Source organism: Gossypium hirsutum, chromosome A02 (assembly GCF_007990345.1).
Source record: "Gossypium hirsutum isolate 1008001.06 chromosome A02, Gossypium_hirsutum_v2.1, whole genome shotgun sequence".
NCBI classification, from domain to species: Eukaryota; Viridiplantae; Streptophyta; class Magnoliopsida; order Malvales; family Malvaceae; genus Gossypium; species Gossypium hirsutum.
Genome location: NC_053425.1, coordinates 49,988,103 through 50,008,783, shown reverse-complemented (window position 1 = coordinate 50,008,783; position 20,681 = coordinate 49,988,103). Strand labels below are relative to the sequence as shown.

The window sequence follows — 20,681 nt, the reverse complement described above, 5'->3', positions numbered from 1 at the left end:
TATTATGTGTTCTTTGGACCCATACTTGAAACATCCTCCTGTCACCTTACGACATTCACTAGGATGCCTTCATTCAGAATGTTCTCAAAGTGGCCAACTTGGAAACTTGTTCGAACCTCCTTTTTCAGCTCGGATGTTACTCTGTTGTCGCGACTAATCAGACTAAAAGCTATGTCATACATTTCTGCTAGTGTTATGTGATTCGCGATCCCTGTTGGATTTTTTTTCTAGATAGTTGTTTTCTAAACCCCACTATAGTTTACGGAGCCACTACCTTTATCTACTCGACAACCTTCGCTTTATCCACCAGGCCATCGAAGTTCATCGTGCCATGTGCTACTCGATAGATTTGGATGTCGTGATGCAACCCAAAGTGAAACCTTTTGTAGAGATCTTTTTCCAAAGAGACCATCTTAGTTGTACTGGCTTAGTTACACAAATTCAACATCGTACTCAGCTACAAACATACCACCTAGAGCTCGTAGATGTTCTAAAGGCAATCCTCGATTGGCTAGAGAAACATTTGTACTAGCAACACATTGGAAAACCCCAATCATGGCTTGTACCAACGGTTCAACACTTTCAACTAAAACGTTTGCCCTATGAGGTCGCATAGGCGATGTCAAAGTCCTGTCACCATCTGAAAGGTCTGCAGCTCCATTAGCACAATTCGTATTCAAATTTACTCTTCTGGGAGGCATTTTACTAACTCTAAATGTACATAGGACACAAGTTTAAGCAATAAATCATAAGCATGTTTAATTACACATTCTAAGCTTGACAAACAAATTTGCGAACTTAGTTTTCCAAAACACATCTGCGAACATACTTTATAACACCCCTATCCTATAACCGTTGCCAGAATAGGTAATGGCATTGTCGGATGAACAGAACATTACAGAACAATACAGAATAACAAATATTAAATATCATTAATACAGAGGCATTCATCAACAATTCATTCATTAAGATGGTCCACGAGACCTAAAACATACATTTAAGAAAGGTCGAAATTAAACCGAATACATTGGAATTTTTAAAACTTAATCAAATCTTTCAAAACTGTTAAGGTCACACGCCCGTGCAACCAGGCCGTGTGCCTTACACGAGCATCAAACACACCTATGTGAACCAGCCATGCCAAAAGAGAGCAGGCATACTGACTTTCACCCACGGCCAATAGACACACCCGTGTGCTGTGGTCGTGTGATACTTAAGAGGTTCTGCCAAACAAACACGGCCACAAAGCACTCCCATGGCCTTTGACCGTGGTACAAAGCAGGCTTGGTTTAAGCCAATTTTGCCACCCCTTTTTGGTTTCAATCCTACAAGCAATAATATACATCAATCATAGCAAAATTTTCAACCAATTCTATGTTCAAAATGGCCAAATCACATTAGAACATAGCACATACAAACATACACCAAAACTATGCACAAACTTATCATTTGTTAGCCAACTCTCATTTCCTAACATATATACAATTCAAAACTTACATACTTAGACATTCTAGCCTATACATGCCATACTTTAAAATTTGTACACTTTCAAAAGTAGCAAAATGAAATCGATAGTGTGGTGACGATCCTCGACTATCCCCGAGCCTTCAATAGCTACGATAACTGTAAAATAGACAGTAAACACATAAAGTAAGCTACAAAGAGCTTAGTAAGCCAAATACAATTGGTCTAACTACAAAAGCATATAAGTACAATTCAACCATAAAGATTCATAACCATTTCATAGAATAATTCATAAACTTAACCATGCTCCTTTGTTTGCATATATGTCATGCTTCAATTCCATACATATTTCACAGAGACAGAGTTTTTCATATTCAGAAATTTAGTATGATACAAACGTACCTGCATAGGTTATACATTTCATATACTCAATCTCAGATTTCGTACACTATCATCAGACGGATCAGAAACGATACATAATGCTCATAAACAAGTACAACGCCGACGTCCCGGACGTGGTCTTACATGTAATTCAATATCGATGCCTCTATCCCAGACAGGCTCTTACACCAAATCAGATACGATACCGATGTCCCAGACATGGTCTTATACATAAATCTCAATCGAGGCCTGTGTCCCGGACACAGTCTTACACAATGTCTTAGACAAATGTCAACTTCTGTTAGAAACATACAGAACTTTTTAGATATTATCATATTATCATACTTTACTCCAAAAATATTCATCAGGCACTCAAGGCCATCCAATACAGATTACAGTTTATATGTGCAGAATTTATTTCAATTAAAACGTAATTTTAATTTTACTTACCTCGAACGGATTTCGGATAAAACGAGTCGTCTATTTAGCTATTTTGGACTTCCCCCGATCTAAGTCTGATTTTCTTTATTCTTGATCTAATACAATACAAATTCAACCATTCAATCATTCATTTCATTCAATATAATCCATATACACATATTTAGGGCACTTTACATTTTAGCCATTACATTTTCACACAGACAATTTAGTCCATTTTTCACAAAATCACCAATGTGCAAAATTTCTTTGCAACAAGGGCTAGTCGAATTTTCATGGCTTCTATATAAGCCATACAACATGTTCAATTCACAATTTAGTCCTTCAAAACCTCATTTTCAAAATTTAACCCTAACAGCTCAATTTTATAAAAAACTCAAAGACAAAACTTATGAACCATCTACCAAGCCTTCATAATTCATTCAAAAACATCACAAAACTCATGATATCAACAATGGAATTTCATGAAATCTTTAACAGAAATAGAAATTCAAACATGGGTTTTGAAGAACACAAAGCAACGATCACAAAAATGTAGAAATTATCAAAAACGAACGAAAATTCATACCTTAATCAAGGATTAAGCTGGCCGAATATCAAAACCCCAATTTGATTATTTTTCTTGCTTCATTCGGCTAAGAGAATTGTAAAATGAATACCATTTTATGTTATAATTTTATTAACACATATTATAATACTTTTTCCCATTTTACCCTTATTATTAACACATGAAAATCCACCTACTAATGCCCATATTTGTCCACCATTAAAACAAATGGTGAATTTGACATGCAAGGACTTTTATTTTAAAAGCCAAGCCAAATAGGTGCTTTAGCATCTAGCACTCAACTTTTACACTTTACGCTATTTAATCCTTTTTCATAATTAAGCACATAAATAGACAAATTAAATCACAGAAATTTCACAGATGTAAATTCACATATCACAAACATAGAAAATAATATTAAATTATTTTTTAGACTCGGATTTGTGGTCTTGAAACCACTATTCTGACTAGGGTCAAAATTGGACTATTAAAATTCTCCCCCCTTAGGGATTTTCGTCCCAGAAAATCTTACCGTTAAATAGATTTGGATATTGTTGTCTCATTGAATCTTCAGGTCCCACGTGGCCTCTTCAACACCGTGTCGATGCCACATAACTTTAACTAACGAAATTTTTTTATTTCGTAACTCTTTAATTTCACGGGCTAAAATACGGATTGGCTTTTCTTCGTAAGTCATATCAGATTGGATTTCAATCTCAGAAGGGTATATCAGATGAGATGGATCAGATCTATACCATCGAAGCATCGATACATGAAATACATTATGAATCTTTTCTAACTCAGATGGTAGTCTCAATCTATAAGCAACCAGTCCAACTCGTTTGGTGATTTCATACGGTCCAATGAACCTTGAACTCAACTTCCCCTTTTTACCAAATCAGAACAGTTTCTTCCACGGAGATACTTTCAGAAACACTTTATCATCAATCTCAAATTCAATATTTTTTCATTTTAAATCTGCATAAGATTTCTGACGATCAGAGGCAGCTTTCAAACTATCTCAGATTACTTTCACTTTCTGTTTTGTTTCTTTTATCAGATCAATACCGTAAATCTTATTCTCACTGAGCTCAGACCAGTATAATGGAGTTTTACACTTTCTACCATATAAGGCTTCGTACGGTGCCATTTTAAGGCTCGATTGAAAACTGTTATTATAAGCAAATTCAATTAAAGGTAAGTATTGTTCCCATGTACCTTCAAACTCAAGAATGCAACATCTCAACATATCCTCGAGTATCTGAATAATTCATTTTGATTGACCATCTGTTTGTGGATGAAAAGCAGTGCTAAAATGCAATTTAATACCCAGAGCATCTTGCAATTTCTTCCAGAATTGTGACGTAAATCTTGGGTCTCTATCTGACACTATCGATAATGGCACACCATGAAATCTCACAATATCAGAAATATACAACTCAGCTAGCTTATCAAGCGAATAATCAAACTAAATCAGAATAAAATGAGCTGATTTCGTCGAATGATCAACTACAACCCAAATTGCATCTTTTTTTTTTCGGAGACAGAGGCAAACCTGAAACAAAATCCATGGTCACTTGATCCCATTTCCATTCCAAAATCATAATCGGTTGTAATAACCCAGATGGCACTTGATGCTCATCTTTAACTCGCTGACAGATTAAACACTTAGAAACAAAATCAGAGATATCTCTTTTCATTCCGGACCACCAATAATGCTTCTTCAGATCATTATACATTTTTGTACTTCCCGGATGTACAGAAAATCTACTACTATGAGCTTCACTCAAAATCATTTGAATCAAATCCATATTTCTTGGAACACAAAGTCTATTTTTGAACCTCAGACAGTCATCATCATCTATTCAGAATTCAGAATCAGAATCAGAATTACACTGAGTTCGTTTAGCCATAATCTCATTATCAATCTTCTAAGCTTCGATAATCTATTGTAAAAATAAAGGTCTCACTTTTAATTCAGCTAAAACTGAACCATTATCAGACAAAACTAAATGAGCATTCATTGTAAATAACAATTTTTTACTCAAAGCATCAGCAACAACATTTGTTTTTCCCAGATGATAATCAATCACAAGTTCGTAATCTTTTAACAGTTCTAACCATCTTCTCAGTCGCAGATTCAAGTCTTTTTGCGTCATTAAATATTTCAGACTTTTATGATCATAAAACACGTGACATTTTTCATCAAACAGATAGTGACACCAGATCTTCAAAGCAAACACGATGGCAGCTAACTCAAGGTCGTGTGTCAGATAGTTCTTCTCATGCAGCTTCAATTGTCTCGAAGCATAAGCAACAACTTTTCCTTCTTGCATTAAAAAGAAACCGAGTCCATTCAACAAATCATCGCTGTAACTAACAAATTCTTTACTCGACTCAAGTTGTACCAGTACCAGAACTTCAGTTAACAAAGCTTTTAACCGATCAAAAATTTTCTGACATTTCTCAGACCATTCAAATTTCACATCTTTCTGGAGCAATTTTATTAGTGGAGTTGCTATCGCAGAGAAATCTTTTACAAATTGTCTGTAGTAACCGGTGAGTCCCAGAAAACTGCGGACTTCAGATACATTCCTCGGAGGGTTCCAATCCAGAATAGCTGAAATCTTACTCGGATCAACTCAGATACCGGAAGCTGATACAATATGACCTAGAAAACCAACTTCTCGCAACAAGAATTCACATTTACTAAACTTTGCATACAACTATTTATCTCGCAGAGTCTATAACACTATTTTTAGATGTTCAGCATGCTCAGATTCATCACGTGAATAAATCAAAATATCATCAATGAATACAACAACAAATTGATCAAGATATGGTCCGAAAATTCTATTCATTAAATCCATAAATACAGCAGGTGCATTCGTTAATCCAAAAGGCAAAACTAAAAATTCATAATGCCCGTACCTCATTCTGAAAGCAGTTTTCGGAATGTCAGAGTCCTTTACTCACAACTGGTAGTAACCTGATCTCAGATCTATCTTAGAAAACATAGTAGCACCTTTCAACTGATCGAATAAATCATCAATTCTAGGCAGAGGGTATTTTTTCTTTATAGTCACTTTATTAAGTTGACGATAATCAATACACATTCTTATTGTGCCATCTTTCTTTTTTACAAACAAAACAGGAGCAGCCCATGGTGGAAAGTTCGATCTAACAAATCCTCGATCGGTCAATTCTTGCAACTGAGATTTCAATTCTTTTAATTCAGTTGGAGCCATTCTATATGGAGCTATTGAAATCGGAGTAGTACCAGGTGCTAATTCAATGCCAAACTTGACTTCTCGAATCGGAGGCAAACCAGGTAGTTCTTCAAGAAATACGTCAGAGAAGTCACAAACCACAGGCATTGATTCAACTTTCTTATCATTCACTTTCGAATGTAACACATAAGCTAAGTAAGCTTCATAGCCTTTCTTTACAAATTTTTGTGCTTTCATTGCAGATATTACAGCTGGCAATCCATTCAGATCGCTAGACTTAATTTGAATTATCTCATCATTCTTACAACTTAGATTAATGACTTTTCGTTTACAATTCACAATAGCATCATGCAGAGTTAACCAATTCATTCCCAGAATTATATCAAATTCATCGAAAGGTAAAAGCATCAGATCAGCAGGAAAACAGATATCTCGTATCATTAACGGGCAATTCTTGCAGACTTTATCAACCAAGACACTTTTTCCTAGGGTGTTCGATACTCTAATTATGAATTCAGTAAACTCTATAAGCAAAGTCTTACTGTGCACTAAATTCATACAGATATAAAAATGCGTTGATCCAGGATCTATCAATGCAATCACAGAAGTATCATAGAGAGTAAAACTACCAGTAATCACGTCTGGTGATGAAGCTTCCTCACGAGCTCGGATAGCATAGGCTCCAGCAGGTGCTCTGGCCTCAGATCTAACAGCAATATCCCCAATAGCTCTTTGACCACCACTTGCATTTCTCAAATTCTGAAAGGTCTACATCTAGCTGAGGTGTTACTCGGTCTCAGATTCTGTACATTCTCTTGCTTAACAGGTTCAGAACAATCTCTTACAAAATGATCCAGAGATCCACATTGAAAACAGGCTCGGTCATTCAATCTACAATTTCCCGGATGTCTTTTGCCATAGTGTTTACATTCAGGTTTCTCAGATCAGACATTTTCAACACTTGCAACAAAAGTAGCAGGAGCTTTGGAATTCGAGTGCATCTAGTTCGATCTCAGTTCGAATATCTTACATTAGTCTTTAAACAATTTCGATCATCTCGAAATTTCTTTGACTCAGATTGAAATGCTCTACCCGAAGATCTCTTTCTAACATCTTTAGCTTCAAAATCAGCTTTTCTTTTTTCTTTACTTAATTCTTCAGCTTTACAAGCTCGCTCAACGAGTACTTACATTTCTTTAATCTCCAAAATCCCCACTAATAGACAAATATCTTCGCTTAGTCCATCTTCAAACCTTTTTCACATTATTGCTTCATTCGATACACATTCTCGAGCATACTGGCTCAATCTCACAAATTCACGTTCGTATTCAGTAACAGACATACGACCTTGTTTAAGCTCAAGAAACTCTTTACATTTCTGATTAATGAATCTCTGACTAATTTATTTTTTCCGAAATTCAGCTTGGAAGAAATCCTAAGTAACTCGTTCTCTCGGAACAACAAATATTAAGGTTTTCCACCAATGGTACGACGTATCTCTTATAGTATTCTCTAACTAGAATTCGGCTCTTTCAGTATCATCATTCGTTGTAGCTCGCAACTCTTCAGCCTTATACTTTCTAATCTTATCAACCGGTGGTCTACTCAACTGTACTAGATTTACTCGTGGCATATCAGTAGTTGGAGAAGGATTAACCGGGGGTGGAGGTTGTTGTACAGTCGGATTGGTTCTAATGTATTGGGTGAACCATTCATTCATCATCTGATAGAAGGCTTGCTTAGCCTCACCATCACGGGTACTCGTAACCGATCTAGAATCAGCTTGCACCGTCTATTGCGCGGGAGCAGGCGCATTGCTTCCTACATCATCAGCTACAGCTCTATATGATCCATTTGCTATATAAGAGCACATTTCAATGTCAGGAGTCATCACACTATCACAGATTCAGATATATGGCATGTATAGCTAGACTCATATACGCTATGGTAGTCCTAGAATCGACCAAACCATAGCTCTGATACTGATAAAATGTAACACCCTTATCCCATAACCGTCGCCGGAGTAGGTAAAGGCATTACTGGATGAACAGAACATTATAGAACAATACAGAATAACAGATATTAAATATCATTAATACAGAGGCATTCATCAACAATTCATTCATTAAGATAGTCTACGAGACCTAAAACATACATTTAAGAAAGGTTGGAACTAAACCGAATACATTTAAAATTTTTAGAACTTAATCAAATCTTTCAAAACTGTTAAGATCACACGCCCGTACAACCAGGCCGTGTGCCTTACACAAGCATCAAACACACCTATGTGAACTAGCCGTGCCAAAACAGAGCAGGCAAATTGACTTTCACCAAAGGCCAATAGACATGCCCGTGTGCTATGGTCTTGTGATACTTAAGAGGTTATTGCCAAACAAACACGGCTATAAAGCACGCCAATGGCCTTTGACCGTGTGGTACAAAACAGGCTTGGTTTAAGCCAATTTTGCCACCCCTTTTGGTTTCAATCCTACAAGAAATAATATGCATCAATCATAACAAAATTTTCAACCAATTCTATGTTCAAAATGGCCAAATCACATTAGAACATAGCACATTAGAAACATACACCAAAACTATGCACAAACTTATCATTTGTTAGCCAACTCTCACTGCCTAACATATATACAATTCAAAACTTACATACTTAGACATTCTAGCCTATACATGCCATATTTTAAAATTTGTACACTTTCAAAAGTACCAAAATGAAATCGATAGTGTGGTGACGATCCTCGATGATCCCCAAGCCTTCAGTAGCTACGATAACTGTAAAACAGACAATAAACACACAGAGTAAGCTACAAAGAGCTTAGTAAGCCAAATACAATTGGTCTAACTACAAAAGCATATAAGTCCAATTCAACCATAAAGATTCATAACCATTTCATAGAATAATTCATAAATCTAACCATGCTCCTTTGTTTGCATATATGTCATGCTTCATTTCCATACATATTTCACAAAGACAGAATTTTTCATATTCAAAAATTTAGTACGATACAAACGTACCTGCATAGGTTATACATTTCATATGCTCAATCTCAGATTTCGTACGCTATCATCAGACGGATCAAAAACGATACAGAATGTCATAAACAAGTACAATGCCGACATCCCGGACGTGGTCTTACATGTAATTCAATATCGATGCCTCTGTCCCAGACAGGGTCTTACACAAAATCAGATACGATGCCGATGTCCTAGACATGGTCTTATACATAAATCTCAATTGAGGCCTGTGTCCCAGACACGGTCTTACACGATGTCTCAGACAGATGTCAACTTCTCTTAGAAACATACAGAACTTTTCAGATATTATCATATTATCATACTTTACTCCAAAAATATTCATCAGGCACTCAAGGCCATCCAATACAGATTACAGTTTATATGTGCAGAATTTATTTCAATTAACACGTAATTTTAATTTGACTTACCTCAAACGGATTTCGGATAAAACGAGTCCTCTATTCAACTATTTTGGACTTCCCCTGATCTAAGTTCGATTTTCTTTGCTCTTGATCTAATACAATACAAATTTAACCATTCAATCAATATAATCTATATACACATATTTAGGGCACTTTACATTTTAGCCCTTACATTTTCACACTTTGACAATTTAGTCCATTTTTCCCAAAATCACCAATATGCAAAATTTCTTTGCAACAAGGGCTAGCCGAAATTTCATGGCTTTTATATAAGCCCATACAACATGTTCAATTTCTTTGAAACAGAAATTCAAACATGGGTTTTGAAGAACATGAAACAACGATCACAAAAACATAGAAATTATCAAAAACGAACGAAAATTCATACCTTAATCAAGGATTAAGCTAGACGAATATCAAAACCCCAATTTGATTCTTTTTCTTGCTTCATTCGGCTAAGAGCATGGTAAAATGAATACCATTTTATGTTATAATTTTATTTAAATGGATACCATTTTATGTTATAATTTTATTTAACACATATTATAATACTTTTTCCCATTTTGCCCTTATTATTAACACATGAAAATCCACCTACTAATGCCCATATTTGTCCACCATTAAAACAAATGGTGAATTTGACATGCAAGGACTTTTATTTTAAAAGCCAAGCCAAAAAGGTGCTTTAGCATCTAGCACTCAACTCTAACACTTTACGCGATTTAATCCTTTTTCATAATTAAGCAAAGAAACAGACAAATTAAATCACAAAAATTTCACAGATGTAAATTCACATATCACAGACACAGAAAATAATTTTAAAATATTTTTTGGACTCGAATTTGTGTCTCGAAACCACTATTCTGACTAGGGTCAAAATCGGATTGTTACATACTTCACCTAAACACATCTATGAACTTAGTTCTCTAAACCATATCTGTGAGCACAGCTCACTAAATCACATCTATGAGCACAGCTCGCCAAGTGTATTTGTGGATACAACCACTAGATAGGTGAGAAATAGAAAGTGATCCGAAGCACACTCCTACAAAAGAATTAGTTGAACCAAGGCAATATATATTTCCCAATCCTACCCCAACAATGAAAAAATCATACTTATTACTTCAAATGATTTGCAAATCTGGTGAACCTAACAAATTAACTATCCAATTTAGTAAGCTCTGATACCAACAAACGTAACATTTCATATTTGGGGTTTAAGATTTAGGGTTTAAGGTTTTATGGTTTTAAGGATTTAGCGTTTAGGGTTTAAGGTTTATGGTTTTAGGGTTTAGGGTTCTATGCATAAGTTACTAATGTGCAGCGAAATAACATATAAGTACCTACGTCATACACTTAGACAAACAATTTACACATTTCAGCATCAGTGTGTGCTCCTAATGTAGCTCACGCATTCTAAGTCTTAATAGTGCAAGGCTTATTAAACATGGTAAAATTCGCGAACTACCCCTATGATTTTAGATATTGCAAACTCGGTTTACAGGGTTCTTCTTATTCTGCATATCAAAATGTATTAAGTGTTTGCAAAACCAGTTTGCCAATTGTTGGGGTTCACACTTTGCACAGTTTGCCAACCCTGTCACTTCGCTGCAGCCTTGGTGAACACTATAGAAGTTTGTCAGTTTTGAATATTTTATGTTATTGCTTATGGCGAACACTGTGTATAGAGATGAATTACTTAGAAGAAAAATTCGTAAATTAAGATCTATTTATAAAGTATTACTGGTTCGCAATTAAAAGCATAATGAAAACATAAGAAAATATAAAAATAACTTAGTCTTAGGAAAATCGCAAGTCAATAGAAAGATACCCCTAAGCCCAAGCAAAATCTTTCATTGCATTTAAATCCAAATTTTGCTTGTATCACCTTTCCAGTGGTTTATGCTTTGTCTGGATCACTCACCTCACCATTACTCACCATGTGATCTAACTATCTACAGTGTTTAGAAAGGAGAGTGTGAGCTCTTGAGAACTTAGTGAATTTATAGGAAAGAATAACCACATAGCATGTACAAAGCATAAGTTAAAAAAAGCTTTTCCAATGTCAATGAACTGCGAACTAGGTTCGTCATACTTACGCGAGCCTATTTCGCAAACATTTACTATCAAATAACTTAAAAATATTAAAACATATTTTTTTTAGAAAACATAATCTTATTCACATGTTCTTTCCTATTGCATAAGCGGATATCCTAATAATGCCTCAAAATGACTCAATGAGTCTTTACATGTCCCTTAAGTGTAACATAAAGCTAAGCACTTTCCAAACACACCAACATGTCTCATTGAATGGAGCTTAGCTTAACATTTCCTTATCTCTCTAACCTGTCCCAGGACCTTTTTTCCAAAACATAAAATATAAGGTGAGTACTCGTAATCTTATGGCATGCTATTATACCTAACGATTTCAGAAGGTTTTAGTGTAAAAAACATGTACTTAACATAGACCTCACAAATCATGAGTAGCTCGCAGAGCACTATTCATAAAAACACATATATAATCACAAAACAGAGTTTAAAAAAGACTTACTCTCGAAACTTAAAACCCTAAGCTCCTAGTTTACATTATGGTTCACACATACTTGTGCGATCCCTGAAAACTTACCAGTTTGCTTAAAGCTTTTGGACAAGTTTCACTTTTCCCTTGTCTTTGCTTGTAGATAGTTCTATCAAGTTCGCAATTTACAATCATACACAAGTCATTGATAAAACAAAGCACATTAAACTCATACGTAAACACAAGTGTCCTAAGTTCACACATGCTAGTATTTTGGTAAACCTAATTCCTTTTACGGTGAACCATCTTAAGAGTTCTAAGGAAACAGAGCCTTACCTTAAGTTCTATGAGCTGAGTTTTGGGTAGCAACTTGACAATAAGATAATCAATGAAGAAATTTGAGAGAATTTTATCATTCAAAAGAATATGAATTTTTTATGCGAATGGATTTACTTAATTGTACTAAGTGTTTTGATGTTCTTAGGATACCCTAGTCGTAGGAGAAGTAGGAAATAGTTACTTACATGGATAGTGTTACGTAAAAAAAATAAATTGACTTCCTAAATTTAGTATAATTACATTTTGATTACTCTTACTTTTGACTTCTTGGCCCAGAACAGTGATTACAGCTTGCCAAGCCTACTGGCAAATCCCCAACTCGCCAGGCCCACTAATGATCACTACTTAGCCAATCCAACTGGTGATTATAGTTCACTAAATCCGCTATCATCTTTAACTCACTAGGACTTCTAGCATACATCAGCTCACCAAGCTTTCTTAATTCACCAGGACTTCTAGAGTACATTAGCTCACCAAGCTTTCTAGTGAACCCTAGCTCGCCAGGCCTGCTGGCGAACACCAACTCACCAAGCTTATTGGCGTGTACTTGCTCACCAAGCTCAAATTTCTAAGCCCTATTTTGGGATGTTACAGAAAACCCGTTTCATTCTATTGTAGTGAAATTCAGTAAATATGTCTTATTTTATTTTAGGTCAGGAAACATGCATCTACCAATTATTAAGTTTAAAAAGCCCATGCATACATGAAAAACCCCCAAATAAGAAATTATCAAGCCATAGTCCAAATAAAAATGGTTATAGTCCAAAACCAACATAAAAATTTTGACTAAATATTTTATTCAAAAATAACATGATGTCCAAGTTGATGCTCTACATGCTAGGTCCAGTCCTAGTTTTTAGGTTTACTTGAAAAGTATAAGACTAATGGGGTGAGCTTATGAAACTAAACTGTTGCAATTCGTTGTAGCATATTAAACTATTTTTTTGTGCTTAATGAGCTCGTAGGAAAGCAATTTAGTTATATTTTTGTTTAGTTTTCATTTTTAATTCACAGATAATAAAATGAGCAATTTTGACTATTTATATGATCGTGTCGGCCAAGAGAGGCCTAAAGAGAGACTAACCTATTCAGTGAATGTGTATGTAACAACTCGTTTTTAGTCACATCGGAACAGTAGTTTCGGGACCAAAAATCTGAGGTCAAAATATTTATTTTATTATTTTGAGGTATACAGCATGATAGTATGATTATGTGAAAATTTCATTAAGAAATTTTATCGTTTGACTGCTTAATTTGATAAAAAGGACTAAATCGCGTAAAGTGTAAATGTTATGTTCTAATAGCTAAAGTTGTCTAATAGCTATAGAACTTTACATTGGAGATCTTAAATTGTAATTAGACCATTAATTTTATTAGTGGACAAAGATAGACATCATGTAGGTGATTTTAATGGTTTATCATTAAGGTTAATTTTGTAATTTAGTAAAATAAGTTAAATTAATAAAAGAAAAAGATGAAATTAAAACATCATCTTTTTCAAATTAACCTAGAGAGAACCGGCCACATTGTTAAACTAAGGAGGAAGTTTCGGCTAAGCAATTTGCTTGTATTGTAAGTGATTTTTGTCCCTTTTTAATGATTTCTATGTTTTCAGAGTCGTTATAACTTAATCTAGCTAGTCCAGGGACTAATTTGCAAAAATTTTAAAGGTTTAGGGTTTTTCCATTAATGAATATAGGTTTATTTTAATGTTTGATGATAGAAAATGTATGGTTGTTGTTAGATAAACAACATTCGTAAAGTGATTTTTGGTAAAATTGTCAATTAAGGATATGTTTGAGAAATGTGAAAATTTTGGGGTTAAATTGTGAAATAATTGAAAATTTTGGGCTTCTTGGGACTTAATTGATATTCGAATGTGACGGGTTGAAATTGAATTGCATGAATTTGTATTTTTATGAGCTAAGGACTAAATTGTAAAGAAATTAAAATATTATAGGAAAAAGTGTAAAGTTTCCATAATGTGATTTTTGTGCTAAATTGAATAGACTAACAATTGAATGAGTTAAACTTGATATTATATAGATTAAGAAAAATGAAGTTCGGATCTAGATCGGGGGAAAAATAAAGTATTGGACTAGTCGATCTATTCCGACGTTTTTGCGATCGAGGTAAGTTCGAATGTTAATAAGCATTGTTATAATTGTGGTTTCAATGCTTTATTATTGAAATAATTGTGTAAATGATCTTACAAATATATTCGACAAAGATTCAACAATGTGAAATCTTGGTTGAACCTTAGGAATAGATTAGGATACAAATGACATGTCATTAGGGGTTATGTGATTTGGGTGTTGGTCCATATGTCCTACTGATGGCTGAGTTATCTGGAATGTGTTGCAGATTCTTGTCAGCTTGTGTGAGCAGCACCGTGTCAGCTTGTGTGAGTAGGCCCGTTGATAGCTCAAGAGTGAACATTATATGAGATATGAGATTGAGATAGCTTCAATTATATATTGGCACTTAGGGTGTGAGATTCTCGAGTATCCGATAGTATTCCAAATGGTTCAATGGGTATGTCAAAGTTATGGATGACTATGAGATTGGTACGAGATGGTACAGGTATGTACATGAACTGTATAAGCTTTGAATCGAAGAAACTTGTGAATTTCACATCTAACCTTATGAATAATTATGTGATAGGTTTGTGGATTAATATGAGTTGTACATTGATATATTCAATTGTGTGAATTGTGTATTTATGACAAGTTGAGTTTATTACTATACGAACTTACTAAGCTTTATAGCTTACTCTGTTTACTTTTCTGTGTTTTATAGTGAATTTCGAAGCTAGTTCGGATTGGGAGTCATCGGAGATCTCATCACACTATCAAGCTTTCACTTTGGTACCTTTGAAACTTATGTTTTGGTTATATGGCATGTATAGGAATTATGGTCATTTTGGTATATAGTTTGGTAATGGATTTAGCCATTTGAGTTGGCTTATAAATGTTAAGTGTTTGGTTTTGTGTATAGCCATGAGAGTTGGCTTATTTTGGTATATGTAGTGATGTATATATATGTGCAAATGGCCTTTGTTATGCATTTCGTAATTGTTATGTAAATGCTTATGGTGAATGGTTGTTTTTGAATTGGTATTTTGGATACCAAATGGTTAGAATTTGAGATTGATATGCTTGCGGTTTTATGCAATTTAGTGCATAATTGAAAGTGACCATTTAGGTGATTTGAAAATGTGAAATTGGTATGAATTGAAGGACTTATTTGGATACTTGTATGTCTGATGGATGATGGTATGAAATTAGCATGAATTAGGCTTGGTTGAGATTGATTTGAATGCTTATTTATGCCATGTTATATGCTATTTGGTTTGTGTAGGTGATTGAAAGTGGGTGAGATAAATGGTTTAGCAAATAGCCTATTTTTGTCCACACAGGCATATGTCTCAGCCGTGTTTGACACAGTCGGTGACACAGTCGTGTGTCCCCTGGTGCTTAATTAGAAATCAAGTCAGTATGCTCCACACAGTCCAGCACACGGGCATGTGACTTAGACATGTGGCATAAGTCAGTATACCCTACAGGTTTAGCACAGCCTAGCACACAGCCTGGCACACGGGCATGTGAGACCATTTTGAAGGGCACACGGGCTAGTCACACGGGTGTGTGGTTGGCCATGTGACCCAAGTCAGAGAGTTATATAAGGTGAGACACGGGCAAGGACATGCCCATGTGATCCCATTTCAAATGTCCACACAGCTTGTGACACGGGCGTGTCTCTCACACCGTCGAGCCATACGGGCGTGTGTCCCCTGTATTTTGCAAAATTTTCTAAGTTTTCTAAAAGTTTCCTGAGATATCAGTTTAGTCCCGAACCACTCCTAACACATGTTTTGGGTCTCGTAGGCTCGTATTAGGGACAATGTGATTGATTATGAATTAGTTGTATTTGAAATTGATAATTATATAAGAAATGTATGTTCGAATGTGATATAAGTCTGGTAATGCTATGTAATCCTATTCTGTCGACAGATACGGGTTAGGGGTGCTACATTTATTGGCACCAGAGCTATGGTTTAGTCGATCCTAGGACTAACGTAGCGTATGTAAGAGTCTAGCTATACATGCCATATATAACCTGTGACAGTGTGATATCTCCTGACAATTTAAATTGTCTTTTTATATAGAAAATGGATCCCAATAGAGATGTGGCTGATGATGTTGAGAGTAATACATTAGCCTCCATTCACGGAGTAGCGCAATCTGAGTCGAGACCCATATCAGGTAGTCAGGGAGGAGAGGCCAAGGAAGCCTTCTTCCAAATGATGAACGAGTGGTTCACTGAGTTTGTCTGAACTAATCCGGCTGCTCAGCAACCTTCACCTCCACCTATTCCCCAACCGGTCCCCATAGCTCCTCAAGGTTTGGAACCTTTACAATTGAGTAAGCTGCCACTGAAGAGTTTAGAGCTATAGTTGGCGATGATCTTGAGAGAGTGGAAAGACGGAAATGTGCAAGTGTACACAATCGCAACAAGTAATAAAGTGACAAGTAAATGTCGAGTTATCGTACCCACAGGGACTGCGAAAAGAATTATTTATGAATGCTATTTAAAACACTTTGGTGAAGAAAATATGTTGTTTGAAGAGGGTAATTAAAAACTAAGATTTTAAACTAAGTAAACTAAATAAATAAATCTCAAATGCACGATTTCAAAATATGATTTAATCAAGATGACATAATTTTGTTGATTTAATTACATTTCTTTAACTTAAATTATTAAAATTGTGTTTATGTTGTTATAGGCCTCGGTAAAATGCTTGATTAAGTAAAATCATGCCTAAGTTATTCTTACATTACAATTGTGAGGTAGCTAATGAATTAATTATTCAAACGGATTGAAATTGTAATTAATGGACACAATATTTACTCAGTGCATGTTTATTCTTCTAAGGTAGCTGAAGCTTAAATTAGCAATGTATCTGGCGATACACTTGCCTTGAATAACTTGTAAGATTATTGTGATTAAATTGTTTCAAGGTAAGAATACCTTTTTACCTCACATATTCTTTTATATGCTCATTAGATTTAATTAATCGTTGGAATTGACATAGGGATATGCAAGAGATTAGTTTAATTTAATGAGTATGTACGTGACATAACATGTTTTCTTATTAAAATATATTTAATCGTTTGAATTAACATAGGGATATGTTAAGAGATGAATGGATTTGTGCAAGTGAATATGTTCATAAGTTAGCAAATTACCGAGTTGCCTTGAATTTATTCGTAACAACATAGACATAAGTTTAATAATTCTAAGTTAAAGAAATGTAATTAAATAAAAAAATTTATGTCATCTTGATTAAATCATATTTTGAAATTGTGTATTTGAGATTTATTTCTTTAGTTTGCTTAGTTTAAAATTTTAGTTTTTAATTACCCTCTTTAAACAAAATATTTTTTTTCACCAAAGTGTTTTAAATAGCATTCATCAATAATTCTTTTCGCAGTCCCTATGGGTACGATAACTCAATATTTACTTGTCACTTTATTACTTGTTGCAATTGTGTACACTTGCACATTTTCGTAGTTCTAAGTTTTTGGTGCTGTTGCCGGGGATTGTTTTAAAAAGTCATTATTTGTGAATTTGTTAGTTTTGCATTTTGGTTTATTTTTCTGTTTAAATTTTAACTTAATTAATTTTTGTGTGATTATTACAGGTGTTTATGAGTATTGACCGGATTATTGACCTACTCCCTGTAGACCCTGAGATAGAATAAACTTTTCGAGAGGGAAGACGACAAGCAAATCAGAGAAGGACCAAAGAAATGAACTTTGAAAATCCAAATTAAGAAAATGGAGCAAACCCTGCTCAAAATCCTATCCTTATTGCTGGTGATAGGGACAAAGCTTTAAGACAGTATGATGTGCCAGTATTTAATGATCTTAATCCGGGTATTAAAAGACCCGAAATTGAGGCATAACAGTTCGAGCTGAAGCTAGTCATGTTCTAGATGCTTTAGACGGTGGGCCAATTTAGTGGAATGCCTACCGAAGATCCTCACCTACACTTAAGATTGTTTATGGAGGTGAGTGATTCTTTCAAGTTAGCCGAAGTACCTAAAGATGCATTACGACTGAAGTTGTTCCCATATTCACTAAGGGACAGAGCTCGAGCTTGGTTGAACTCATTGCCACCGAATTCAATTTCCACATGGCAAGAGTTAGCAGAAAGATTCCTTATGAAGTATTTCCCGCCTAGCAATAATTCTAAGTTGAGGAACGAGATCACTGCTTTCCAACAAATGGATGATGAGTCCTCGTATGAAGCATGGGAAAGGTATAAAGAATTATTACGAAAGTGCCCTCATCATGGAATCCCACATTGCATCCAACTTGAGACATTTTATAATGGTCTCAATACTCACACAAGGATGGTAGTGGACGCTTCTGCTAATGGTGCTCTCCTTTCTAAGTCTTATAACGAGGCTTATGAAATTATTAAGAGGATTGCTAGCAATAACTATCAATGGCCAACCAATCGAGCAGCTTAGGAAGACGAGTTGCTGGAATACATGAAGTAGACGCTCTTACTTCACTCGCATCTCAGGTATCATCAATATCCTCAATGTTAAAAAATCTTACTACTAATGGGTCTAACAGTTTTGCAGCACAGCCACCAACCCAATTTGAAAATATAGCCTGTGTCTATTGTGGGGAAAGACATTTGTTTGAAGAATGTCCATCAAACCCAAAATCCATGTACTACATAGGTAATCAGAACCAAAATCGAGCAAGGCAAGGACTGCAATCTAATTTCTATAACCCATCGTGGCGAAACCACCCGAATTTTTCCTAGAGTAACCAATGGGTTGGAACCAGTAACACTTACGCCCAACCTAAACCAATCCAGCCGCCTAGTTTTCCCCAACAAGTTTAGAAACCAACCCAAGTTGAACCATCCAATGGCTTAGAAAATCTGTTGAAAGCATACATGGCCACGAATGATGCCTTAATCTAAAGCCAACCAGCTACATTCAAAAACCTAAAAAACCAAATGGGCTAGCTTGTAACTAAACTCAATAACCGACCACAAGGTGTTTTACCTAGTGATACGGAGAAACCGAAGAATCCGGGGAAGAAACATTGCAAAGCGTTGACATGGAGGAGTGGAAAGAAAGTAGAGCCCAACACCATTGAAGTTAAAAAGGAGCAAGCTGATGCTCAAGATTCAGAGAAAGTTCAACCGAGTGTTGAAATTCCAGTTTCACAAGAACCAGACTCTACAAAACCCGACAAGGTAATTTCAGAACCAGCTAATTTTGATCAACTAACAACTCCGTTGGATGCAGAATTGCCACAGATGGAGAATCAACCAGTTTCAGTAAAGAAACCACCACCACCACCCTACCCTCAAAGACTTCAAAGCAGAAGTAGGAGATTTAATTCAAAAAGTTCCTAAATACTCAAGCAACTTCATATCAACATCCTGTTGGTTGAAGCACTTGAGCAAATGCCGAACTACGTCAAATTCAAGAAGGATATCCTATCCAAAAAATGAAGACTTGGAGAATTTGAGATAGTAGCTCTGATGAAGGAATGCAGTGCATATATTCAAGACAAACTACCCCCAAATTTGAAGGATCCTGGATTTTTTACCATACCTTGCAACATTGGAGCAACATATTATGGTAAGGCATTATGTGACTTAGGTACGAGTATTAACTTGATGCCTGTGTCAATATTTACGAAGTTGGAGATAGGTGAAGTTAGACCAACTACGGTTACACTTCAATTAGCGGATCGAACATTAGCACATCCAGAAGGAAAAGTTGAGGATGTATTGGTACGTGTAGATAAATTTATCTTCCCTACTGATTTTGTCATTCTACATTTTGAAGCAGACAAAGAAATGCCAATTATCTTAGGAAAACCATTCTTAGCAACCAGAATGACCCTTATTGATGTGCAGAAGGGTGACCTTACTATGCGTGTTTAGGATGATCAGGTAACATTTAACTTTTTTAAGTCTATGAGATTTCCTGACACAATTAATGATTGTTCTGCAGTATCCGATTTAGAGATTTAATAGTAGAGAAGAAGATCAACTATGTTGAAGATCCACTGGAAAAAAATTGACATCAGATCCTCCAAATGATGAAGAGGAGGATGAAAACTTATCGTTGTTAGAAGCTAATAAAAAGGGATTTAATTTGCAATCCCGTTTTGAATCTTTGGAATGGAGAAAAGGGATTATGCACAACCAAAGGTGTCAATCGAGGAGCCACCTAAATTAGAACTCTAGGTACTACCTTCACATCTAAAATA

General features: G+C 35.4%; 1 non-coding gene across 1 annotated transcript; it reads right to left on the bottom strand.

Moving 5' to 3' along the window:
• Positions 1–18,625: 18,625 nt before the first annotated feature.
• On the bottom strand, positions 18,626–18,732 carry LOC121216357 (small nucleolar RNA R71). The gene has a single exon (XR_005912531.1). It is a non-coding gene; the product is annotated as a small nucleolar RNA R71 (small nucleolar RNA).
• Positions 18,733–20,681: the final 1,949 nt, after the last annotated feature.